Source organism: Podarcis pityusensis (genome assembly GCF_964106645.2).
Source record: "Podarcis pityusensis genome assembly, chromosome: 3".
In the NCBI taxonomy this organism is placed as follows: domain Eukaryota; kingdom Metazoa; phylum Chordata; class Lepidosauria; order Squamata; family Lacertidae; genus Podarcis; species Podarcis pityusensis.
This window is the reverse complement of record NC_138026.1, coordinates 37,695,633-37,723,285: the sequence shown is the minus strand read 5'-3', so window position 1 is coordinate 37,723,285 and position 27,653 is coordinate 37,695,633. Positions and strand designations below refer to the sequence as shown.

The window sequence follows — 27,653 nt, the reverse complement described above, 5'->3', positions numbered from 1 at the left end:
TACTGTTCGGTTCCATACCTGTGTGGAAGGAAAAGTGTCATATTTTTAATGCACTTAGGGTATGTTCACATTACTGCTTACTCTGCATCCAGTGTTCTCCAGCTGCTTGTTTTGAAGTCTATTGATAAATACTGCTGTTTGATGTGTTTTTCCTCAAACTGACTAGAAAACCTAAGCTACATTCATTTTTCACTTCAGAATGGTGATGGACATTTGAGACAGCTGTGCATGTGTGAATGGCAGCTTCATTAATAGGAGTTGTGCGGAGGGGGATCCAAAATTTCCTCAGATTGCCATTTGTTCATATCTATCACTAAAAGCAGGTTTTCCTTTGGAAAGGAGTGGAGCAAGGGGGAAACCGCTCGGACCCATGATTTCTAGGCATGGCACAAGCTGATGTGTGGATGAATCATTAGGTGAGAGGCTGGCTGAGGTCAGACTGAGGTTGGTGGGGCAGTTGACAAGCAATGCCACCCACTGGACTGTTTGGGAGTAAGAAAGCAGGCAGGTGATGTCTGGCGAAAAGTAGACTGAGATCAGTGTGGAGTGTCCCATTCACCCTAACAGACCAGCCAGCCTCCATTGGATGCTGATGGAGGGGCAGGTGAAAGCTCTTGCCAAGTAATCGTTCATTCTTTACATGAACACCTACACACTGCATGCACACGAGTGCATAATATGACCTCATAATATCCACTGAACCAGATCTGAGTTTGCAGGGTGGGGAGAGGTCAAGGGAGACAAAGGGCACAGGAAGTTTAGAAGGGGTCCCAACCTTCAAAAGTTTGAGAAACACTTGTTTATGTTAGGTCACTTCCTAGAGCTCTGGTTCAGATTTGGGCTATGGTTCAAATGGAACAGCACAATCTGTAATTATGTGAGGGGGTGGGAATATACAATTGGTGGAAAACTCGATCCCAAAATCCCCCCAAAATGTCCTTTTAAAAGCAAGTATTTTTCAGAGCTCTCACTTCCCCATTCTAATGAGGGAGTGAGAGTTCTAAAGCATGTCCATTTGAAGTGAAGCTGTACCAAAGAGTGAATTAGAATGCAGACAGAGTCTTTCCAGACAATTATTTCTGTCCAGTATTACATAGCTCTCAGCTGTCACAAGAGATGGAGACATCTTTCCTCAAGGTAGTACTGCTTCTATTGCAGGCAAATCACTTATTTCTCAGCTGTCAAAAAACAATATTTTGACTGGGAAAATGCAATGTTCCTCCCTGCCAGTTTACACTTACGTAACAGGTGGGGCAAATAATGCAATGTAATTGTGCAAGTTTTTGAAATGACAGTAGATAGTGACCTATGACATCTTTGGTGACAAGCGACACAACTCAGCCCTTTCCATCATAACTTTGTGAAATGTGTTGAACATACGCATATAAAATTTTGCAGAGGCTGAGTGTGCTGCCTTCTGTTGCATTCCAGGAGCTTTCATGTAGTCCTTAAAACATTTTGTTGTTGTTTTATGCTAACAGCATGTGTTGGGGATACAAAGTAATAAATACAGACATGGCCCACATCTTCTGGGGTTGCCCTAAAGAAAATTGTGGTAAGAGATAATAAATGAAATTGAAATAATAACAGGTTACAAGCTACCATTAGATAAATTGTTCATATTGTTTGGATTTGTAAACGATTCGGTGCATCTTTCTAACAGCTGCCAGAATGTTGATTTTTGCAAACAGGAAGAAAATAAGGACTCCCACTGTTTAGATTTGGGATATGGTGTACATGATTAAATTAACAAACCTAATAAAGGATAGGGAGGATAGCCAATGAAACAACCTTTTTAAAAAAAGAGGGGTTTGTGATGTAGTGGAGTGATAAAACTGAGGAAAATGCATCACCTTATACATCATTGGGTTCATTGTAACATATATCAATCTGCTTTTGTTTGTACTACCTTGTATTTTGTATGCTGCTGTTTTATAAACAAAATGAAATTAAATGAAACCTTTTGTTTAAAGCAGACATAGGCAAACTTGGCCCTCCAGATCATCCCTAGCTAACAGGACCAGTGGTCAGGGTTGATGGGAGCTGTAGTCCCAAAACATCTGGAGGGCCGAGTTTGCCTATGCCTGGTTTAAAGGGTGAGAATAGGCAACACAACCCCATCTCCTACAGCAATACACTGCCATTTCCCGTCTGTCACATTTTTCATTATTTAGTTTCTGAATGTTAAGTCTTCATCCTCCTCTCCAGCAGAACTGTAAACAAGCCTGATTAAGAAAGAAAAAAGAGAGTCAAGCACCTGTACTGCTATGTGTCACTGCAGAATATTTGCCTGCAGCAAGACTACCACCCCATATTTGCTAGCTAGAGATGGCATATTAGGTTGTTGTTACTAGATCAGAGTTCTTGCAAGTGTCATTCTAAGGGGGAAAAACTTCTCTCTCTCTTTCATCATCTGATAATGCTACTAGCATTATCTTAGCCAGCATCTAGTGAGAAAGAAATCCTGAAGAGACACCCTGGGGGAGGCAGGGAGATAAAAGGTCATTTTAAGAGGTGATTTAAAAGAGCAGGAAGCACAGACTCAAGCAAGACAAGGAAGTGGTTAATAGTCAGAAGCTATGCACAGCACACAGTCAAGTGCTAGCTTTCCAGGGATAAAAATCACGTAGGTCTGAAAAAATATGGAACATTCCAGGATTCAGTGGCTTTAAAGGGGTGAAATGTTGTTGTTGTTTAGTCGTGTCCGACTCTTCGTGACCCCATGACCAGAGCACGCCAGGCACTTCTGTCTTCCACTGCCTCCTGCAGTTTGGTCAGACTCATGCTGGTAGCTTCGAGAACACTATCCAACCATCTCGTCCTCTGTCTTCCCCTTCTCCTTGTGCCCTCCATCGTTCCCAACATCAGGGTCTTTCCCAGGGAGTCTTCTCTTCTCATGCGGTGGCCAAAGTATTGGAGTCTCAGCTTCAGGATCTGTCCTTCCAGTGAGCACTCAGGGCTGATTTCCTTAAGAATGGATAGGTTTGATCTTCTTGCAGTCCAGGGGACTCTGAAGAGTCTCCTCCAGCACCATAATTCAAAAGCATCAATTCTTCGGCCCTTCCTTATGGTCCAGCTCTCACTTCCATAGAAATAGTGAAATAGACCTCCCTAAAGGCTGATTGCTGGAATCCACCAGACCCTTCCCTGAGACACGCTGGGAGTCCTCAAAGAGTTACAGAGGAGAGATCTGATACTTACTGGGAAATGTTATGTATCTCCATGGGAGGCTGTGATGGTTCCTGCAGTTGTAACAGGGCTGCACAGCCTTCCACATTAGAGATGTCCCACTTCCACCAACTTCCCCAAACACCCCTTTAAAGCTTTTGTTTACACTGCAACTGAACTGCTTTAGTTAGTATTATTACTATCATTTATTATCCTGCCATTTACCCTGAGGACCCAGGGCAGGTTGCAAAGATCAAAACACAATATTTTAAACAGTTTTTAGAAACTTTAAATTACAGGAATAAGGTGGGTCCTAAAAGAAACCATGCATTTCAAGTCACAAAAGCCAAGGTAGAGAGGTTTGTCTTTGGCATTTGCCAAAAGCTGACCAATGAAGGTGCCAGGTCTACCACTATGGGGGCTGCCAACTTAGGGGCTGCCACAGAGAAGGCCCTCTCCCAGGCCACACAACCTTCTATGGGCAGTGGAACAATGATGAGGCCCCCCTCCAACAGTCTTAGCACCCGAGAGGGACTGTAGGGAAGGAGGCAGTCTTTGGGTATTTGGGGCCTCAGTCATTTAGGGCTTTAAACAGTAATGTGAGCACATTGAATTGGGGCAGAAAGCAAGCTGGCAAGCTGTGCAGCTGTTTTAAAATGGGTTATTATGAGATCTAAAGTGAATCCTTGACAGTGATCTGCCTGCTGCATTTTGGATGAATTGAAGGGCAGCGCATTACAGTAATCCAGTCTGGAAGTTACCAGAGCGTAGAGTACAGTGGCCAAGTCAACTTTGTCCAAAAGTGATATTAGCTAGCAAACCAGCCAGAACTGAAAAAGGCACTCCTAACTATCAAAGCCTCCTGAGCCTCCAGAGACATTGAATCCAGATGGTTATGAATGGTTCCTGACGGTTAAATCTGAGAAGAAAAGGAATCCCGTTGTCCCTTAACATGGCAGTCCCTTATCTGTATCTATTCAGAAAGTAAGCAACTGAGTTCAGGGGGAACTGCTTTCAGGATTGTGTGCACAGGATCACAGCCTTAAGAATATTGTATTTAAAGTACTATTATACCAACGCCAGGATCCTAGATACATTCCCATGACAGCAAGCCTCACAAATGTTTGTTGAACATCTTTTTCAAGTGATTGTGGCCAGTAGCATTTTGTTTAATTTTGTTTTGGGCGGAGATACGTTAATTTGTTTAACATACAAGCCTTGAATGGTTTCCTTACTATGTTCATCAACTTGTAACAAGTTCGTTTCCTTTCGGGTTTTTTGTAACAAGCTTTTGCTCTTCATTTAACGCTTCCTGGATTTTTCTTTGTAAAAACAACCATTTGAAAGCAAATGGTAGAAAAGGCTTTGTATTATATTAGAAAAGGCTTTATACAGTTCCCCAAACCACAAATCTCTGCCGCACCCCTGGCTTGATATGTGGGCATCTGATGATGTGAAGCAGGTGAAGGCATGACTGCTATCAATTTGAAGTCCATTTGCAAGTGGATTGTTTTAACAAAACAACACGCTGTTCAAGCAGACTTCAAAGGACATTCAAGCAGAATTGTATGGACATCAGGTCATTGGCAGGTGGGCAGTTACACCCAGTTATCAACATTGGCCTGTGGGTGAAGGAAACCTTGATGGAGAATGGTACAAAAAGGACTCCATTGTTATACTTTAATTACAAGTGAAAATATGGATGTGAATTTGTAATTCTATAATGAAAGAAAATCAAATAAAAAGCAATAAAAAGAAAAGAAAAAGGACTCCAAATAAATTTTCAACAGAGCATTAGTTACATGGGAGAAGTGGAGGTGGGAAAGGAAGGGTCTTTAGTTGCCATTTAGTGTTATTTACAGAGATGGGCTTACACATAATTGGAATTAGAAACTGGATTCCATTTGTTCTCCATTTTCTAACCATTTACATTGCCCATTGTCTGCTGACATAACGGGCATAGGTTGCCGCTTAACTAAGGTTTACTCAGAGTGGATCCATTGAAATGAATGGACTTAACTTCGCCCAGTGCTATTTTTCTAGAAAGAGTGGTGTCAGAACTCACTATAAACCCATCTCTTGTTGTTGTTTTTTAAATGATATTTATTAAGCATTTTAAAGTTACAGAAAAAACAAAGAGATAAAGAAGAAAAGAAAAAAAACAAGGAAAAAGCAAACAGCAGTCAAACAATACAAATCAATAAAAATCAAAAAAGACAAAAACAAAACACATCAAAATCCAAAAAACAAAAGTAAACCACAAACATTTAAAAACAAATCCAATATTCCCAAATCCTTGACTGTCATTGCCTTATTTCATCGACCTCCTCACACCTCCCTTTTTTGTATTCCAGTTATTAATTATAACCGCAAATCCTTCCCATTTTTCATAATATTCTGTCATTAAATTACCTTAATCTATTTTAACCCTATCTTACTATAAAAGACCCTAAAACTTAAAACTTAAATCTTATTTATACCAATTTCTCATAACCATAACATATTCTTGCATAGTTCTTTTTAACATTTCTGCTAAAGCCAAATAGTTTCATTCCAACATTTTTCTAATACTCATTAATTTTACAAAACAATCCTAAATAAAAAATTTTTAAAACTTTCTTCCAATCTTCATCCAACGTCTCTTCCTCCTGGTCCCGGGTTTTGTCAGTCCGTTCTGTCCCATCCATCTAGTTCATTAACCTGGTAATCTTATGTCCGAGGCCCTTAAGTCTCTTCCATGTCCCTTCCGCAGATCTTCTTCATATTTATACCTGTACTTTATTTTGTCTCCTGGTCCTTTCACTTGTGGAAACTCCAACTTGACAGTATTTTTGTCCCTTCTCGACAGATCAGCCCCTTTTCCATAGTCCACACTGAACTCCTTGTGGTATTTAAAAGCATGTTTCAAGGTCCCTCCAGAGTTGAGGACCCCCACCACCCCAAACTCCTCACGGCCCATTGCCAGACTTGAAAAGTCAAGACATCCCTGCATATGGGGGTCTATCCAGCCCCCCATCTCCAAGCCCAACAAAACTCTATCACTCTAAATCTGACTTTTTCCAAATTCATTTGTCAAAACCAACAACTCATGTTCCTGCTGGGCCACAGCTCCCTCCATCTCTGCCACCCGAGGTCCAACAACAATCTCCTCCCTCATCTGATCTGTCAGAACACACTCCTGAGTTGATTCCTGGGTGGGTTCTATATAGATACCCACTGCCTGTCCAAAATTTCTAATCGCAACAGTCATCAAGTCCGTCTTCTCATGTAACTGTTCCAGTAAAGCACTTGTCTTACAGAAAGCACGCACCAGAGCCTCTGAATACATTGTTATGCAAGGTCAGAAGTCTGTTCCCACGATCTTAATCTGTTTGCATCTGCGAAGCTCCCCAGTTCAAGTTTAATAACAGTTTCACAAGCTCCCTCTAGGGGAGGAACTTCTATTTGTATCAATCTCTTTTCCTTTTTTTTTTTTAACAGCAGATCTAACAACAAAGTTTCCTTTTTCAGATATTTTGTCAATATTTGTTCCTTTAAAATGCGAAAGAGAACAATGGAATCACTATGTTTCTCTTCTTTTAACTGTCTGTCAAAAACATTTGTCTATAGTCAATGAACTTCCCAAAAACGTCTGTCCTGACACCCTGCTCCCAGGTTCAAGACGGTGGAAAATTACTTTTCTTTACACTCTCTCCTGCAAGTTTAAACAATCCGGAAAAAATCCCCCCTCTTCTCCTGCTTCCGAAGGGGGTTCAGTAGTTTTAGATGATGAAAGTTGATCCTCTACAAACGATTTTCTGAACTCTAGTTTGCCATGTCTTTGCTTTAATCTATCTATAAGAAACGGAAGGCTGACTTCCTGTTTAGACCTTCCCGCTTCAGTGCCAAATTAAGAAGAATTTCCTAATCCAATTTTCCCTTCTACTCACAGATTGTTGTTTAAAGTCCAATTGTCCAAATTTGATCTGCTCACGGGTAGTTGTTTTTGTAACCAAATTGTCCCAGGAAAAAGGTAGCGCTCTCCGGCAACGGCTGTGCGGCTTCGCTCCACGGAAGAAGCAGTTGACTCTCAGCACCGCGCCACTAGCCCCTCTTCGCTCCGGAGCCGGTAGTTGGGTTCCTTTACGGATTGGGGGGCGCGCGAAATGTGCCCACTGAGTCCCATGGTCACAGGCTTCCTCCGCCTGTGATTTTTTGAAGGGTCCCCGCTTCGCCGTAGCGGAACAGACCCGTTTTCCGTGGAGCCAGTCCCTCCGGATCAGAGGGAGTCTGCCATTACCGATGGCGCCACCCTGGAAGTCCTGAACCCATCTCTTGTTCTCTCATAATGGCAATGGCACCCACCTGAGAGGTGCCAGAACCAGGTTCCGGCTTTAAAAAAGCCCTGACTTCACCCTTTTCATTCATTTCAATGGGTTTACTCTGAGAGAAACTTAGCTGAAGATCACCCAGTGATTCTGCAACTATATCTGAAACCTTAATTTCAACAGTAACAGAATTAGGGTTTTCTGTTTTCTTCTTTCTCAGAGGATTCCTGTACCTTTAACAGCTGCACAATGAACAGAATCTCAAGAAGTGAAGTGTTTCCAGTCATCACTACTTGTGCATGCCAGGAAAAGCTGTGTGTATGTTGACTTTTTCATTATCATCCTCACACAGTTTTATTATTGATTATCAGCACAGATGTCCCGCCAGGAAAACAGGGGCCCTGTTGGCAAAGAGTGGCATATCAAACTGTTAAAGAAATAAATATTGTGTTGTAACCAACTAAATTCTACTTAGAGTAGACCCACTGCATTGCACAAGGACATCCCCTTGCTCGGTGGAATTTTCCCTCTCCCCTCTCTTCATCCTGCCCCCCCCCCATGTACTCGGGGGTGGTGGAGGAGAGAACAGAACCCCAGAAAAGATTGGGGTGCTAAGGGAAGAGGAAGTTTCCTTTAGCAAGTGGAAACTCTGATGCAAACAAGGGGACTTAATGGACCTAGGTTAATAAAGTCCATCAATTTCAACAGATTTACTCTGAGTAGTACTAATGTTGGAAACAACTTAGTCTGAGATACATTGTTTTAATGACTTAGTATGCTTCAAGAAAGGCGGGGACATAGGTTTAATCCCCAACATCTACAGGTAGGGCTAAGAAAAAACCCTGTCTGGAACCCTGGTGAGCTGGTTCCAGTCAACACAGGGAAGAATATTGATCAGTGACCCAATTCAGTATACGACAGCTTAATATGTGCCTAAATTTTCCTCATTAACAGCACAATTCTAAATATTAACTGAGAAGTGAATCTCACTGGGTTCAATGGTGTTTATTTCTAAACAAAAATGCCACCAGATTGCAATGCTAGTGGGGGAAAGATCTGCTCTGGGTATATCACGATGCTATTGTTTAACTATTAAGAATGCATACCAGCAGATTTTGCAAACATAAATGCATTGCTGCAGGCTTTAGTGTTCCTGTTGTGTTGCTGTGGTTTGTTTGTTTTTTAAAAAAAATACAGCTGAATGAATATATATTTTTAGCTGGAATTATGTAGAGGGAAAGTGTGCGCCAAAGAAATCTTTTAATAGTTAAAGGGGGGGGAACTTTTAATAGTGGGCATGTAGAAATAGTGGGGGTGGGAGCCCTGTCACAAAAGGTGGTGTAGTGGCTAATCAGGAAGTTCCTGCCTTGAAACTAGCTTCTGCCATGAACTGGAACTCACTGTGTGGCATTAGATGAGCCTCTCTGCTGCAGCCTCGGTTCCTCTCTCCCTCAGCAGTATGAGGGAATAATAATACAGTGGTACCTCAGGTTACAAATGCTTCGGGTTACAAACTCTTCAGGTTACAGGCTCCACTAACCCGGAAGTAGTACCGCAGGTTAAGAACTTTACCTCAGGATGAGAACAGAAATTGTGCGCCGCCGGCACAGCGGCAGCAAGAGGTCCCATTAGCTAAAGTGGTACCTCAGGTCAAGAACGGTTTCAGATTAAGAACGGACCTCCAGAACGAATTAAATTCATAACCAGAGGTACTGTACCACTGTACTGAATTTCCTTACATGGCGGTTGTAGGTATTAACAACTAGGTAATGCATGTGAAGTGCTTTGAACACTTGAAAGCATTATATATATATTTCTCCCCCACCTCCAAGCTGAAGCCATTACAAAAGATAATACCTGAGACAGATTAAAAACATGAGACACATGCTATGTACTGTATTATCACTGTTAATAATAATAGTTATCTAACAGGTGCCCCTGACACTTAAATGGTCACATTCCATACACCACAGCATTGAATGGTACAGAACATAGTGTTCTTTGATGACCTGTGTCACAAATTAGAGTTAATGAACACTCACATCCAAGTGCTCTCTAAATTGATAGTTAGTCTTTTATATACTAATTTTTTATGCTCTTCTACATCCATTTAATGCTCCTGACCCTTTTTTAAGATTCTTTTAGTTTATTTTAGATTCTTATAGTCTTTTATATATTCCTTCTGTTTTAATACTTTTTAGCTTTCCAAAACGTTTTACAGATTATAAATGATTGTACCACACCATAATAAAGATTTGATGATGATGACATAGTGTTCTGTGTGCTTATAAAATGCAACATCTTTGCCACCTAATTGCAACCTTAATGAAATAGTTGTCAACTGACACTGCAGAAAGAGTCCACTTGTTTACATCGTGTGACAGGACTGAAACATTGGCAATAAACTTTTTTTTTTTGCTAATCTCATTGTTCTCCTAATTCTATATATAGATACAAATGGGTTTACATTTGCAAGAGTTGGGGCAAAAATGTTTAGAAAAAGCAAAACAATTACATCTAGCTCCAGAGGACATGTTCTTTTTGTGAGCTAGAGAATACCATAAGAATTCTGTGCCCTCTAGTGGTACATCAAGTCACAGAAAAGAAAGCTAAGCAATATACAGTAGATGCTGTGTGCATATAATATCAACTACACATTGAAGATGCAAGAAGGACCAGGCACAAAATGTTTCACTCTTCATAAGGACATTTATAGCATGATATGCAGGACAGTTTGGTGAGCATTTGACTTTCCCAGAGCACGAAGAAGCTAGGGCAATGTAAACATCTGATACAAAATAAAAAAAAAGTTTAAATATGGAGCACAAAATTCCATCATGTTCTTCTTGGCACACAACCATGCCAGTGCATAGATTCTGCATTGTTCTGAGATGCCTCCCATAATTGGTCAACTCTTCCATCCTCAAACTTCTCCTGCAGTGCCATGTTTCATGTCAGTTTGTGAGAGCATTTTCCAGCTATAAGCCACAACTGCACTGAAACACTCTAGCCTCACCTTCCCTTATTGGCCAGACCATCCCCCATCGGTCCACTTAATGCATATTATAAATTCTCTCAGCAGTGACCTTTTTCACCTTCGTGCACACAGAACTGGAAAAGGTGGGATTATATTACTTAGCACACAGTTGGCACCAAAAAAAAGTTAATCTATAGTTGCATTATTGAATACACTGTCAGGAAAAAATGCTGATGCAAGACGGACCAGACAGCCAGATGCAAAATTTAAAACCAAAAACAACAACAGTGTTTTCAAAGAGGTTACTTTGGACAACCTTTTGTGCATATCTGTGCTTTTTTGCAGGTGAGGTTTGCATTATATTTTCTCGCAAATTTTCCTGTGAAAAATCCTCTTGTAGGTATTACATACAAAGAGGGGAAAAACTAATTATAAGCCTTTTATCTTTATTACGATTGCTAATAACTTTTTACAATCCATTGCCCGTACTCTTATCAGCACTAGATTTTAGATATATAAGTAAGGCACATAGGTGAGATTTATTTGTCAATGCGCTACAGTTGTTCACTTGCATGCTTTGCAAAACTTAATTATGATGTCTGAATGTGTCTCATTATTATACATAAAAAGAACTTGGAACAGGAAGACAGACCAGGATTATTAAAATAATCTTTTTCTAAGGAGAAGGTACACAACCTTCCTCCTCGTTTCCCTTTGTGTGCTTTGACTGAGTAGAGGATACCTTCAGTCTCCATGCCTAGATTCTTAGCTATATGAAGCACCTAATTATTTCAGACAAGTCCACATTCACAAAGCTCTGGCAAGAAGACAAACCCTGGAAAAATCAGCTAGTGATGAACTCTGCAAACCCAACCCTGACGCGTCTGATGGCTCCTCAGTGACAGATACAGCTTGTTTGCTCTAACAGTCATACCTTATCCTCTCTTTGCAATAATATATGTGCTGGCCTTCAAACTGACTTTAGGTCACAGTTTGGATGGCAGATGCAGAACATGGGGTTTATTTACATCCCATTCCAGATATCTATTAAAAGGAGGCTGGGCTGGGACACTGTAGAGTCCATGGACTGTCACCCTCCCAAATACGTAATAACAATTGTTTTTGGCAGGGGTGGGGAGGGGGAATGAAGCATAAATTATATCTACTGCACTAAAATTTTTAAATCCAACCACAATGAGCAAAGGCACAGGGGTTTGCAAGCACTGGCGTACATCTGATCAGCAAAATGTGGTTTGGCCAGGGACCTGCATCTTTACCTGTCCCACACCTGAGGTGTAGGGCAGGTTGGTGTGAAAATGGTCTCCCTAGTCCAGTGCCTCTCAAAGGGTGTGGCAGGAGCAGATGGCAAGTGTGGCGGGAAGATTCATTTAAACAATTCAGTATAGCACAGTATAGTATCAAAATAATTTGCAGAATTTAATTTACAGAATATGCAGGGCCTTTTTTCAACTGGAACTCCCTGGAATACAGTTTCGGCACCTCTCAAGTGGGTGCCATTGCCATTCTAAGAGAACAAGAGAGGTGTTCATGGTGAGTTCCAGCACCTCCCCCCCCCCAAAAAAAAATAGCACTAAGAATGTGGATCGATATCTTTTCAAAATAAGAGCAAGAGCATCAAGTGATACTGCAAGCTCACACCTCTCACTGAGTTTGTATACATACCTAAGGTACATATGTAAGATGCTCATTTATAATTGTATTTTGGGAATGATTCATGTTTTATACTTTCTGGATGTTCCATAATCATTTACCAAGTAGCTGTGATCTGTGTTATAAATCAAGCACTGCTATGAGATGTTTCTTTTTGTTTTCCAGTGTATTTCTGATCAATAAAAAATTGGTGCGAGCAAATTTTTATTCTGAAAGCGTGGCCCAGAGAAATTTTTTTCAGAACCACTGCCCTAGTCAAATCCTGCTCGGCCCAATTAGACCTGCAGGACAGAGGTTCTCTACCACTGATTTAAAATGTGCTTTCCCCAGAAAACATGGGCAACATGTTCCTAGAAAAAGCCCACACACCCAGAAAAAGAATTCCCCAGACAGGAAATTCCAATTTAGCCCTATGGTTATTATAGTTCTATTGAATGATACATATATTATGAGAGAGTGGAGAATTCAGTCATTTTTGAAGTGAAGGCTGACATATTACTTTACAAGAAGGGGATAATGGATGGCTGTCTAATTGCAAATTACTTGATGAAGCCATATATAAAAGCTTTTATCCTTTTCCATGCAATGCCATGATTCTGAGGTAAGGACTAATTTGTTATCCCTGAAATCATGGCTACCAAATATGCTGTGCATTAACGCCATTATGATTTATGTTAATTTTCAATATAAATACTAGACTGAGAGACGTTTTTAACTGCATCATAGTGGTTGAATTCTTCTTTCAACAAATGATATCTCAATTGGTTAAAAAAAAATACAAGCATGTAGTATCTCTTGGTTTCTGTTTTTAATATAATAAAAATAAAAGCTACTTGACAGCACTTTTGACATGATATAGTTGTTTATATTTCTTTTTCAGCAAAAAAAGAAAAGAAAAGAAAAAAAGAGTAGAACATAGTGGAATATCCTTACATCTGAAAACCTGAACCCTCTGGCTGATAGGGGAACCTATCACTGCATGTTAGTGCCATTTTATAAGGAGTGGACAGGAAATGGTTTTTAGCTTTGCTTCAGCTCATTGGACTGGGGAAATTAACTTTTAACTCACTGACAATTTTATATAACAAACATTTCAACTTATACGAAAAGGCAAGTCACAAAGCTGAAACAATCGGGTATGTAACAGAGAGCATGTACGTATTTCCACACAGGTAGTTAATAGAATTTGTTGAACCTGATCTAAAGGTGTCTTATAAGAAAAGGTAGAATTCTGATTTGGAAGTGACTGTTCTGTCTGCAGAATGGAAAATAACTGTAAGAACAGCAATCATGCCCCTCAACACGTATGTAGATCTCTATCTAAAATATTTATATATTGGAGATTGGAAAACAAATAGAATTGTGGCATTGGAAGGGACTACAAGGGTCATTTAGTCCAATCCCATACATACATACATACATACATACATACTTACATCACAATCTATAAAACAAGCAGCAACAAGGGCAATAAATATTTGAAAACTTTAAAAATGTGAAATCTAAGCACAGGATTCCAGATAAAACAGTAGAAGCTATAACAGTAATTAAAACAGTAAAATCTAGTAAAATCTAGAAAAAACCACTAAAAACCATGGTGAATAGATGTCTAGGTTTGAGGGGGTTCTCTACTGGTAGGGTGGCATAACTGACTGAGAGCGAGTGTGGTGGTATGGTTAGTGTCAGAACTGGGAGTGTCAGACCAAGGGCCTGAGAGATCAGGGTTCAAATCACTTGGCCATGAAGCTCAATGGTGATGTTTAGCCAGTCACTCTCTCCCTCAGCAGCCTAACCTACCTCAAAAAGTTGTTGTGAAGATAAAATCTGTTCAGGGAAGTTTTTAGTGTTTGATGTTGTATTGTGTTTTTACTATATTTGTTGGGAGCCATCCAGAGTGGCTGGGGCAACCCAGACAGATGGGTGGCATAATAGTAACAACAACAACAACAATATTAAAAAAGTGGTGACAGCTATGGGTGCTATTTGGAGAACAGGAGGGATATAGCAGAAAGAAAAAGAAACACCTCTCTATGCCTTCCCCCTATGTAACTACAGCTGGAGAAGTGCCTCTGATTTGGATCTTTACTTTGGGGTTTTGGACAGTTCATAATGTAGAAGATGGTCCTTTAACAACCTTAGTTTCCTGTCATTTAGTGCTTCGGGGAGTAAGATGAGCATCGTGAACTGAGCTTAGAAATGTGTTTGAAATAAATGCAGATAGCTTAGAAAGGTATCATGTGGCCAGAATGGCAGTAGAGGCACTGATGGGGGAAACGGGGGCATTCCAGGATCAAATAAGATGCTGGGATGGATTTTATAATTCTGGGACTGTCCCTGAAAAATAGGGACACTTGGAGGGTATGGAATCCCACTAAACTAGGAAAGGGACACCATGCGGTGTTTTGCTGGGAGGACCCCCTCAAATCTGGAACCTATCCTATTTAGAGAGTTACTGATTCCTTCTTGGTACAGTGGTACCTCGGGTTAAGTACTTAATTTGTTCCCGAGGTCCGTACTTAACCTGAAACTGTTCTTAACCTGAAGCACCACTTTAGTTAATGGGGCCTCCTGCTGCTGCCGCGCCGCCAGAGCACGATTTCTGTTCTCATCCTGAAGCAAAGTTCTTAACCTGAAGCACTATTTCTGGGTTAGCGGTGTCTGTAACCTGAAACGTATTAACCTGAAGCGTATGTAACCCGAGGTACCACTGTACTAGATTTACTGTAGCTTTATGGTGGTTGGCATCAGACTGATTTTGCCTTTAACAAAGCTATCACTACCCGCCCTGCCCCCAGCAACAGGTGGATAAATCAGGGGTGGGGGATCCCTAGACTATGCACCTAATTATGCTTTCCAGGCCTCCCCATTTGGGGTGAAAAGCTGTTTTGGCCAAGCCATGCCCATCTGTATGACACCGGTTCTGTCCACTACTCAAGTTTCTTTCCCCTGCTATCCCATTGGTCAGCATTCACAATCCCTTATTATTCCCCAACCCCAATCAGTTTCCCTCCTTACCTCTCTTCCTTTTGTTTTGCAAGTTTGTTTGTATCATTTTTTCATTTGTTCTATCATCGGAAAGCTGTTCAGTCAAGAGTTAGCAATTCTTAAAAGCCCACGTTTTTCAAAAATAGTTGAGTGTTCTGCCGATACTGAAAATATTAGCCTTTTTCGGATCTCAGGTTGTCTGCGTAAAAAAGCATTCAAAACCACTAGTCAGGTTTGAAAAGGCTGGCCTGATTTTAAATCTCTGCATAATGGAAAACTGAATGCAAACCACCGAAGCATTCAACCCTTCTCTTCTAGTCTGATTCTCAACATTATGCAAATTAGATACAAAAATAAAAAATGCCAGGACATTTCACACAGAAAAAAAAATCTTGCTCAGAACAGTATTTTGGAAATTAAATGCTATTACAGGCTGCTTGCGCATTCACACGTTAGAATATTTGCACATATACTGTGCTTGGGTATTTGCATATACTGTTACAAATAAATGTACTTGATGTTCAACGGAAGGAAGTGTTCTTTTCAGGACAAATGTTTCTGTTTACATGGGTACTATAGAGTGCAGGCAATTCCCCATTTACCTGCGTTCTATTTGCACGTAACCGGACACACGGGTGGTGCAGGGTGCCTGGAAGTGGCACCCAGAAATGGGGAGCACCTAGTCAACAGCCCCGCTGTCCCTCCAACTCACAAGGAGAACCTCCCTGGACCCCAAAGAGGTTCTGGGTTCTGGGGTGTCTCTCCTCCTGACCCAGGAGGACTCTCCACAGTGCTCCCAAATTTACGTGATTTTGCATATGTGCAGGGGACCGGAACGTAACCCCCACGTAAATAGGGAGTCACCTATATGTATATTTTATATTTGTCTTCATCTCTGGTCTAGCTAAATGTGGATGTTCATGACTTTGAGTGGATGGAAAGCAGCCTTCCACAAGCCTCAGAACACAAATAAGGATAGTATTACCCTTCGTTGTTTTTGTAAACAGCGCCTGGTGGAGACCATTTTATTCCTGTGTGCCAAAATTACAAGGACCAAATTCATTAGAGATGTGTGGTTTCATGGCAATTAATTGCTTGTGTGACTGGTGGCTTCTGGGGCAATTTGAGTGGGGAGTGCCAGCACAATCCTATATATGGCTACTCAGAGGTACTCCCAGAAGGTTCATTGGGACCCAGATATATATCTGTATATTTGTAGCTCTAAATGTATTAAATGTTTATATATGAAAATATTTGAGGGGAATGGGGGTTTGCGAGCATCTTGGCTGTGAGTCCTGGAAGACTCGGCTTCTTGGCCTTTTCCACCAGTCCTGACTGACTCCAACTCCAAAAGCTGAGGCTGCTGGATAGACTCTTGGGCTGGGAAATTGTGAAGGTTTTTGTTGCTGCTGTTACTGGTATTGTTTCTTTTTTCTATCTTTATTTTTAGATTTTATTGTAATTTAAGTGGAAATTGTTCAATTGTGGTTGTTTACATTTTATGTGTTATTTATTGCTTATGACTACTTTTGTTATGTTTGTAATTACGTAAATCTTTTCATGTTGTAAGCTACTTTGGGCATGGTTTGAACCACTGAAAGGGGGCATACAAATGAAATTGTGCAATGTTTTGAAGAGTCTGACCTGTCGTAGTTTTATTCTTGCACACACTCCTTCAAACCATGCTACAACAATCCTGAAAGGTAGGCCTTACAAAAGGTTTAGTGCAGGGGTAGGCAGGAGGTATAATGGAACCTATTGGTTTCAAGAATGCAAAATAAAGTCTACAAGCAGAAAAAGTAACGGGGGGTGGGATGTAGATAAGCAGGGAGACAATAGAATCACCTTCCTTAAAGAAGGGAAGGGGCACAGAATATTTGCAACAGGTGATCACAAGCTGAGAGAAATTGAAATACCGTAGTTCTGGGTGTTAGAATTAGCAATGTGTTTTCCAGATCCGGGATTTATCATGCTTACAGCAAATCAAAACCCATTGCCACAGCATGCAGTCGGGATCTTTAAAAGAAAGCCTGGGCAGACGTACGAGCAGCGAGCACTGTTTCTTTAAAAAGTTTGTGCGGAATGAGTCACTGCTGGAAAACAAGTAAATAAAGTTGTATAGGAACAGCCTTTGTATCACAGTGTATTCATTTCTAAAAAACCCCACAATTATTCAAAAGTTACAATACAGCTTTGTATATGGTGTATTGATGCCTCTACATTGGCATGAGCTTTAAATGGAGGTCTCCTGTGTCGAAAGAGAAGGCATGCTGTTCTACAAGTAGCATTAATTTTTTTGCTTTATGTATTCTCTTCACCGTGTGTCCCCCCCCCCAACCATCCCCACTTTTCTCGACTGATGTTTTACTAGACCGAAGCAGAATTTATCACAACTCTTTTCATTACTGGGCATACCATTGATATTTATAAACAAATAAATAACCCAGACTGATCATTACAGCAGGATCTGTGACCAGCGTTTGTTAGTTAGTCTGATCACGTAGCATCATGCTTCATTTATTTATTATTTTATTAATAAGATCCGTATCCACCCTTCACCCAGAGGTCACAGTGCAGGTTGCAATAAGCAATACAAATGAGATACCATCCATATGCACAATTTAAATTACGAATAATCTAAAACCAGCATACAACATTTCTCAGTCTGATGAATAATATAATTTACATCTGCTGCCAAAGGCCTAGCAAAATCAGAATGTTGGGTTTTTTTTAACTATAGCCAGAACTCATTTTGCAATAGCAGCCTGCCTGATCTCCTGGAAGAGCTCATTCCAGAGCCAAGGCTGAGGATGCCCTATTCTGGGTCCCAGATAACCAAATTTTCCTTTGCTGATGGAATAACTAATAAAGCTTACCTGGCTGACCTCAGGTCACACGCAGGATAGTACTGGGAGAGCAGTCCCCCCCCCCACATAGTTGGGCCCCCAAGCAATTTAGGGCTTTCTATGACAAGTTAAGAGGGACGCGAGTGGCGCTGTGGGTTAAACCACAGAGCCTAGGACTTGCCAGTCAGAAGGTCAGCGGTTCGAATCCCGCGACGGGGTGAGCTCCCGTTGCTCGGTCCCTGCTCCTGCCAACCTAGCAGTTCAAAAGCACGTCAAAGTGCAAGTAGATAAATAGGTACCACTCCGGCGGGAAGGTAAACGGCGTTTCTGTGTGCTGCTCTGGTTCACCAGAAGCCGCTTCATCATGCTGGCCACATGACCCGGAAGCTGTACACTGGCTCCCTCGGCCAATAAAGCAAGATGAGCGCCGCAACCCCAGAGTCGGCCACGACTGGACCTAACGGTCAGGGGTCCCTTTACCTTTACCTTTATGACAGGTTAACTCCTTGAATTGTGTTTGGTGACAAACATGCAGGCAGTGCAACTGCCCCAAGATGGGTGTTATATGCTCTCAAGGTGGCATCCATCAACACATGGGCTGCAAAATGATGCACTGGCTACAGTCTCTGAACCATCTTCAAGGCTAGCCCCAAAGGCAGCACATTGCAGTATTCAAGCTGAGAAATTACATGGTTGCACAGATTCATTTTATGGATCACTTGCTCCATTCTGCAGGTTTAAGATCACATTCTGTTATCTGTTCTACGGGCTGGCACCCATATTAACGTCTGAAAAAGCAGTTTCCTTTACAACAGCATCCAGAACCATAAACAGCCTCTCTGCCTACTCACATCTAGGGATGAGGATTCTGACTGCAGGCCATCTTGGACAAGCAAATGAGGTGTTTGCCAATGCTTGGTCCAGGATGAATTTGGACTGTTAGGGAGAAACGCAGTGTTGTGCTATGACAAATGTTCTGTTTGGGTTTCAGCTCACCAGACAGAACAATTTCCTCTCTGAAGGTTCTCCTGACACACACACACACACACACTGAACCAGTTTTGGGAAGTGTATTGGACATGAGGGGAGGAGAGAGGGAGAAAGCCTCATTGGGTAAGTGGAAGTTCTTGCACAGGGCTTCCACTGACCCAGCTCAGATGAATCCCACTTTAAGTGCTGATCCTCTGCTTTCTGGGGAAACCCAGCCAGATGGGTGAGGTATAAATAAATTATTATTATTATTATTATTATTATTATTATTATTATTATTTCTCTTTCACATTAACAGTAACCAAACACTCAGGTAAATACTAGTAGCGCAACAGAGCAGCCTTGCATTTAAGGACTAGCCTGGTAGTAATAGGCTAGAATAAATTGCATGCAGGTGAAGGTGTGAGCTCGAAGACAAGGAATGCAACACTGTGTCCCTCGCCTGTGCCCAGCATAGAAAGGTATCCTAGGTACCTAACTCCTGAGAAACGACTCAGAGTGTATAAAAATGTTGGGAATGTCAAGAACAGGAAGGGACATTTTGTCAAGAACACTGAACGTCATTGGATGGCCCCGAGTTCTCGTATTATGACAGGGAGAATTATATAAAACATTCCACTATCCAATTTTTCTGCACCATGTCCCCTCCCTGGCACCTCTCTCATGTCCTCACTTCCTCATCTTTTCCCTAAACTAAAAAGCCCCAAATGTTGAAACCTTCCTCATAAAGGAGTTGTTCCAGCCTCTAGATCACTTCGGTTGCCTTTTTCTGAATCTTTTCCAGTTCCACAGTATCCTTTTTTGAGATGTATGTACACCTAACTGTACATAGTATTGTGGTTCGAGGACCCGATCCCCCCCACAGTGGAATGAATACACAAGGACACGTGATATAAGGTTAATGGGCAAGAAAAGGCCACAACTTTATTGATTACAGCAAGTGAAAAGGTATTGGCTTAGGCATTGGATTACGTCAGCTGACTCCACCCCCTCAGAGAGGGGTGAGTCTGAAACAAGGGGGGTTTATTCACCAGTAGGTGGAGCCTGTTGATGCTAATCCAACTATAGGCTCTCCCCTGATGTCACCGAGGGTCGTGCCATGGCCTCCCGCCAAGCAGGCATCGGACAGAATACACGACCGCCAGATTCCTTTAACGGAATACCCAAAAATTGAAGGCATAGGCGATGGCCACACCTAGCCCTTCGACACCACGACACATTATTCCAATGCCTAACCGCCACCCGAGCCCAAAAGGGCTCGCCGCCAATACCCTCACAGCTGTAACCAATCCCTAATGCTGCTGCTGATGCTATCTAACCAAATGTCATTCCCCTGGTCTGAGAGATGAACCCCGTCATTCCGGTATAAGGCCTGTTCGCCGATCCGGATACGGTCATGAGAAATGACTTGACCATTCATAAAGCGCACCCAACGGGCTATCGCTCGATTTAAGAGTTTCCTGATTTTTTCAATGGCCATACAGTTCTGTGCACCGTGCCAAACAATGATACTGGCATTTTAATTTTGGATTCTGCTCCTAATTATCCCTAACATAGACTTGCCTTTCTCATAGCTGCCACACATTGATTTGACATCTTCACCAAGCTATCTCCTATGACCACAAGGTCTCCTTCCTGGTCAGTCACTGCCAGTTCAGACCCTATTCACTTATATGTGAAATTAGGATTTCTTTGCCCCATGTGCATGGCTGCATCCTTGCTTAGAAGGAATTGCATTTGCCATTTTACTGCCCATTCACCCACTTTGGAGAGCTCATTTTGGAGCTGCTTGCAGTCCCTTTTTGTTTAATTACATCAAACTTTATTCAGCGTGTGCAGCCACTAGTCTGATGGTCCATGCCAGCACCAGTAGTGACAGGATTATTATGTGCCCTTAGAATTCCTACAAATATTTTCATTTTCCACTATTATTTCCCCCCCAGTAAATCAACAAAGCAATAAAAGTACTGTCAGGGGTAAAAAAATCATTTTTCATTTTATTGTGTTTAGGAATTTAGGTTACTACCTCAAGATCAAACATTTACTTCAGGGCAAAGCAGTAATGGAATTTATAATGTATGCTTTTGTCTGAAAGCCTGCTTTCCATCAATCTATTGTTAATACGTTATGATTTTTATAGTGCTGACATTCATTATAGAGTTAAACAGAGTTCTACAAATTTGCTTTGTGGGTTAAGCAACTTTTTGGCAAACTATTAAACTCCAGTGACTGGAAGATAATGCAACATTAGCCATGCCAACAAGAACTCTGGACAGTGCAGGAAGAAGGAAAGAAAATTAGAATAACACCCTCTTCAGCATTTTTAGATTAAAGGGTTCCAAACTAAGCTAATAATAATGGAACAGTTTGTATTGGGGGCGGGGGGGAGGCAAGGAGTAATCACAGCCTGTTTTGGAAGAGTATTATGCAATATTCATTATTCAAATTAGAGAATCCATACAAACTGCACCATGGAAACATAAAGTGTGCTTATATAGTAAATTATGTAGATTGTGTACATTTGTGCACATTTATTATTGGATGCAATATTTATTATTGAATCAGTCATGTTTATGCAGAATTCAGGCTATTTTATGCAGTGGAGAGTAAAAGACAATAGGAGGCACAGACCGAGAGGTCATAACTACAGGATCTGGAAATTGAATTGGAGGACAGCATATGCAATCATCAAAATCAACACCACCAGCAGAGATAATGATGGTCAACACAGGCTGTGCAATTTGCAATCCTGGCTTCCCAGTGATGGCATTTGAGTGGAACACTTGGAAGAAAGTATTCTTGTCCTTTCAAGAGAATCCATGTACATGTTTGTTTGTTCGCTGAAGTAGAAACAGTGGAAGCAGTGCTTCTGCTAACTGCTGTACAGAAGTGCAGTCACAATACTCATCATCTAATTATGTTTTTACTGAACTTGAGATAAAGAATTTCTGTTTTACCCAACTGCTTGGAAATACTAGTGTTATATTTACCCCACTTCTCCAAGCAATGAGATATTCCAGGTGTAGGAGTTAGTTTGCCATTGGCGTTTTGCAATGGGTGCACTTCTTGACAAACATATAGGTTGAACATAGGTGGAAGCACAGCCTAAACACTCGGTGTACAAATTTAATAAATTTAATAAATAATGATAATGATACAAATATCTAAGATACTTACAGAGCCCAAACTCTGCTCTCCGGTTCTTGAAGTGCCATTTTCCTTCACATGCAGATGCGGTAGATCAGGATCTACTGCTAAATCTCTGTGTGTCTAATGTAAAGGTAAAGGGACCCCTGACCATTAGGTCCAGTCGTGGTTGACTCTGGGGTTGCGGCGCTCATCTCGCTTTATTGACTGAGGGAGCCGGCATGCAGCTTCTGGGTCATGTGGCCAGCATGACTAAGCCGCTTCTGGCGAACCAGAGCAACTCACGGAAACGCCGTTTACCTTCCCGCCGGAGCGGTACCTATTTATCTACTTGCACTTTGATGTGCTTTTGAACTGCTAGGTTGGCAGGAGCAGGGACCGAGCAACAGGTGCTCACCCTGTCACGGGGATTCGAACCGCCGACCTTGTGATTGGCAAGTCCCAGGCTCTGTGGTTTAACCCACAGCGCCACCCGCATCCCTGTGTGTCTAATAGCAACAACTAAAAAGCTTCCATTCTGAAACTCGATTGCTGGGGGGGGGGGGGGGTGCTTCAGGAGTTGGGGTGACTGGAAGTTGCAGGAGTTATGAGATTATTTGTGAGCTTGGTTCTGGCATTACACACAAATTCCTTGGCTGATGAAGTGCTCAGAAGCACCCTATTCCTTAATGCTTGGCTGGATTATATCAAGTGGAATAACCATTTTACGCCTAGCTATGGCTGATAGATTTCAAGGCTTTTTGTGGGGAGGGGGAGTAGATCCCACAAGCCTGATATCTGCCCAATCTTGAATCACGTTGATGGTGTGTGGGTATGTATCTGCAGCAGGGGCAGAGGAGTGGAATTTCCCTGTCAGGTATTTCCAGCTGAGAAGGCCAGCTGTTGACAGTAATCAGCCAATTTGTCCAGGAAAGGAAAGTATGCGACAATTATGCTAGGACTCTTTAAGGCAGCCTCCAGCCTCACCATTAACCTTTGCCGGTTCTACCCCCAATCTTACAACACAAGCGTGCACAGAACTTTTCCAAGATTTTAGTCAGTTCTGAAACTTGGGACTCATGTTTAAGGTAAGGCTACATCTGTGTCTGTTCAACACAGCCTGCATACACTTTTGGTAAATGTCTATGATGCAGATTACATTAATTACCTTAACTGTAATTTTGTCTCTTACCATAAAACAGAAATCTTATCCAGAAGAAATTGGTATTCTTAACTGCAAAGCTCTATGTTTAGTTGCAGCTAATAAACATCATGTGCTATAGAATCCAAATATTCGTGAAGTCTCATTTGATACAGTCAACAGAAATTATGATTCAGCTGCAGACCTTCCTGACTTTCCTGACTCTCTGTTCTGTCTTTATACAGTTGAAAGGCTTTGATATAAAGCTTTGCATGGGTACCATGCAACACATGCAGTTCCATGTGCTTCACGTTGACACAGGTCTGCACAGCTTGTGACCCAGCAAGGAGTAAGCAGCCCATTAGCAAAGTATAGCTACAAACCGCACCAGCTGTATTCCACCTCCCGGATCAGATGCAGCCTAGATACCTCAGAATTCCAGTCGCTGGGCAACATGAGCGGGAGAATGTCATCACACTCATCACCTTCTTATGGGCTCCTAAAAAGCATCTGGCTGGCCTCTGTTGGGAGGAAAAGATGCAGAAATGGATCAGCCTTGGTCTAATCCTGCAAGGCCTTGTTTACGTTTTTATGGCATCCCACCAGCATCTCATTAAGTAAACCTGTTTTTCTACCTGCCTGTTCAGTAAATAAGAAACAAATTGACAACTGCGTCATAAAACAAACAAAACAAATTGCAGCGAGGGCGACAATAAGCACTTCTTATTTAACAAAATACTTGGGTAAAGAAAATAGACATCCAACTGACTGAAACACCCCATATTGCCTTATAGCAACGCTGCCTACCAACACCTCTCCCTTGGGGTAGCCTATTCACTCCCCCACCTCACTCAAAGAGGGTCCCACACTGTATATACTGTTACACACCACCCCAATCTCCACGAGCAGTGTGAGATTTCAGGGGTCCCATGTCTGCTAAACCCAGGGTGTATGTTGGAAAAATGAGGCACAGTGGAGACTGTGGTGTTTTATAATATATGGTTTACTTACACACATAATGCAACAAAAAGCCTAGATGGAGGGGAATCTCAGCATTGCACCCATACAAAGGGTCCTACCCCTCCTTTCCATGGGCACAGCAGGCTTGGGTCTAAAAACAGAGAAATCAGCCATGCTCCTGTCACAGTCAGTTCACATGGTATTCTGCCAGCCTTCCCCCCACTCTCACTGCCAACCCAGTGATACACCAGTCTATAGAATCCAGACTGAAATCCTAAACCCTTTTGGTCTCTGCCCACTAACGCACAGCTGAAGAAGGAGCCCCACCTCCTCCTTGCCTGGTACATCTTCATCCTCTTAATGGTTTCCTTGATGGATTAATGACTGGCCACCATCAGCCTTTGTTCCTCCAATGACCCATCCTCAGCAATCTCTGCCAAGTTGGCTTGGTTCTTTACCATAAGATGAATCCAGGGGGTTCCATGTTTGGCACAGTTTAGTCAAACTTTAATTAATTCTAACTTTTTCTAAATTCAAGAATTATGGGTGACTTGCATCCACAAACTGTGGCACCCGAAGCTTATTACACATATTACTATGCATTTTTACTGGACAGGTGCTTGTGGGGTTTTCTGCCTTACATGCCAAAATAGCTTGAGCCTTGAGGGAACTATGCACCTTGACTTGGGTGCCATTTGCTGCTCTAGCTCAGGCAGCAAAACATCTTGGGCCTATGTATATTTTGTGTATCAGGATTTTTTTAAATTAAAAAGCACCCTGTTATCTATGTTGAAAACCTATTTATTACCCAGTCAAAGTGTTGTTTGTCTTTTGTGCACCTTACTAAGATACATGGTCCATTTGACAATGCTTACAAAACATTCCCAGTAAACGCTTTCTTGTTTTCTGTCACCATTAGTAGCTAACACTTTTTAAAAAAATTATGATTTTAATATAAATTTGTTCACAGGAATATTTATCAGTGAATGTTTCGTTTGAACCATAACAAATCAAATTCCTTTCTTGGGAGGAATTATTGTGTATCATAATTTTACTTCTTACATAATATATAAACATGCAGCAAACTCTAAGCTTATCTTCTATTACGGTACATATTTAATATTCTTCCACATCCATAAGGTCCTTTTAAAACACTGAGTCTACTATATTCATTCTGTTCCACTATGTGCTCCACATAGTGTTGTTTTTCAAGAAAAATAGGTGCCAGAACTCACCATGAATTTGTTACAGTAAGTCGCCAGGTGACTCAGGGCAGCCCTGAACAGATGCCAGTTTGACAACAGCCTCATTCACCACCTGCAATAAAGACTGATTGATTGATTGATTGATTGATTGATTGTTCTAAAAACTACTGCAAGCTGTCTCCCTATCTCTATTTGGTGGCTGCCCCTGGTTCTGGTGCAGGTCAGATAAATGCACCCCTACCTTCCTCGTTTTCTTAGATTCAGGCGGATGACTAGGGTATGACAGAAGGGCCCTTATGCAAATACATGCATGTGCAACAGTAGAGGCCTGTCTGAAAAGCTTAAAGGCTGCCATCACTACATGGGAGACAGATTGAAGAAAAGGAAATACGAATTGGCCCCACCCTGTAGCTTGACCAATCAAGAGCATCTAGGAACTAGGTGGAATCATAGATCTAAAAGAAAATGTAGATTTGCACTGGGCACCGCGATGCAGGGAGGTGCCACAGCAATGTTGTAGAATGAAGTGCAAGAGGCAGGGCAGTGGGGACAGACACCACTGAATTTTAGCATCACACAGGGTGCCACTGAAATTTGAAAGTTAAAGCCCACCATTGATGGCCTCCAGTCCACCCAGGTTTTATAATGAGTCACTGTCTAACCTGGCCCTACAACCTTGAGGGAACCTTCATCCTTTAGTGAAGCAATGCTGAATGCTGCTCTCCCCCCCCCCCTGCATTATAGCAATGCTGCCATTTTCATCCTGGCAGCCCAGACCCAGCCATTCCTTCTTGTTGATTGCCTGTCAGTACAATACAGGCTGCTCCCTGTTGCTTCCACCTGCAACCATCCTCTAGAAGAAAAGAGGCAGTTGCCAGTCTTTCACATGCTTGCCCTCTCCCCCTGGATGTGAAGGGAAGATGAATCCTCTGCTGTGGTGTGGGCACCTAGGGGTGCTTGAGGCATTTGACTGCCATGAATTCTAATGCAAATTGACCTGATCTACGCTTCCCATACTAATGAGCAGATTGGAATGTGGATAAACAGTTGGATTCCACACTTTTCTGAACGTTGCAATGCAGTTCTTAGCTTCTTTTTCTTTTTAAGGTCTTGAAATGGATATGAAATATATTTAGAAAGATGCCATCTGAGGTAAAATATGTCTAGAAATATATTTAAATAAAGATTTAAGTGATTGTTTTGGTGTGGTTGTTTTGTTTTGTTTTTTTTTACTTGTGCAGATGACTCCAGAAACAGCATGGGATGAATTTAGGAATGAACAGATGCAAAAGGGGCACAAGCTGGAAATAGACTGATTTGTCCATCCTTACAAGTATTCAGATATTGACACCAGGTGTTGTTCTTGCTGTTCTTGTAATAAAGAGGATGGTGAGACATCTGTCTAGGTTGCATTAAAAACTCTCATGGTGGGGTAAAAAACTATCATAGGAAGAAGAGTGAAAATCAACCAGATGTCAGGGCAGGTGTTAGGTACAGGTCAGCAATCACTCACACGGTGTCAGTGAAGTTAACTCTCTTTATTCAAAGAAACAAAACAGCTGAGGAGCACGGCAACTCTTCCTGGTAGATATTACCCCAATGAGGCAGTTGTGAGGACTAAGGACCTTCCCACAGCTCCCTAAGTCTCCTCCTCCTCCCCTGGGTCCTTCCTAAGCAATCTGAGACTCCAACACCTTGTCTGTCTTTGCTCTGCTCTGTTCATACCTCTTCTGGTTCTGGAAGATGGGGTGGGGAGGAGCTGGTCACAGCAGGGGAGGTGCTTCTTCAGCAGGCTGCTTCATCTCTGCCTCTTGACCCCATTCCTCTCCAGCCTCTGGTTCTGGACTGATCTCTGTCACAGACTCTTCCTGCTTATTAGACCCTGTTACCTCTTCAGATTCCAACAACTCCGCCTCCCAGTCTGCTCCCTCTTCTCCTTCTGACCACTCATCCTTGTCCCACCACCAATCCCTTGGCTCTGAGCTGTCCTCCCTTGGGGTTTCCCTTGGGGGGGGGTTCCCCAGCTGGTGCCTCCCACCATTCCTCCACATCCAGCTAGTTCATGACACTAGTATGGACTTCCCTCCCCACTGCAGCACTGTATTACTATGTGTTGCAGGCAAATATGAACAACTGTTAATCTGGATAGATTCTGCATCTGTGTGGCACTGGTGTGTGGATGATTTTGCCTTTGTTCAAGATACTGGAATGAATAAATTCTTGGTACATGCAAGTCCTGTGAATCTGTGATGCTACCCATTAAAAACAACAACAACA

General features: G+C 41.9%; 1 long non-coding RNA gene across 1 annotated transcript; it reads right to left on the bottom strand.

Moving 5' to 3' along the window:
- Positions 1–7: 7 nt before the first annotated feature.
- On the bottom strand, positions 8–25,477 carry LOC308472868. The gene is made up of 3 exons (XR_013983791.1): positions 25,407–25,477; positions 23,641–23,732; positions 8–2,225 (listed from the first exon to the last, which is right to left on the bottom strand). It is a non-coding gene; the product is annotated as an uncharacterized lncRNA (long non-coding RNA).
- Positions 25,478–27,653: the final 2,176 nt, after the last annotated feature.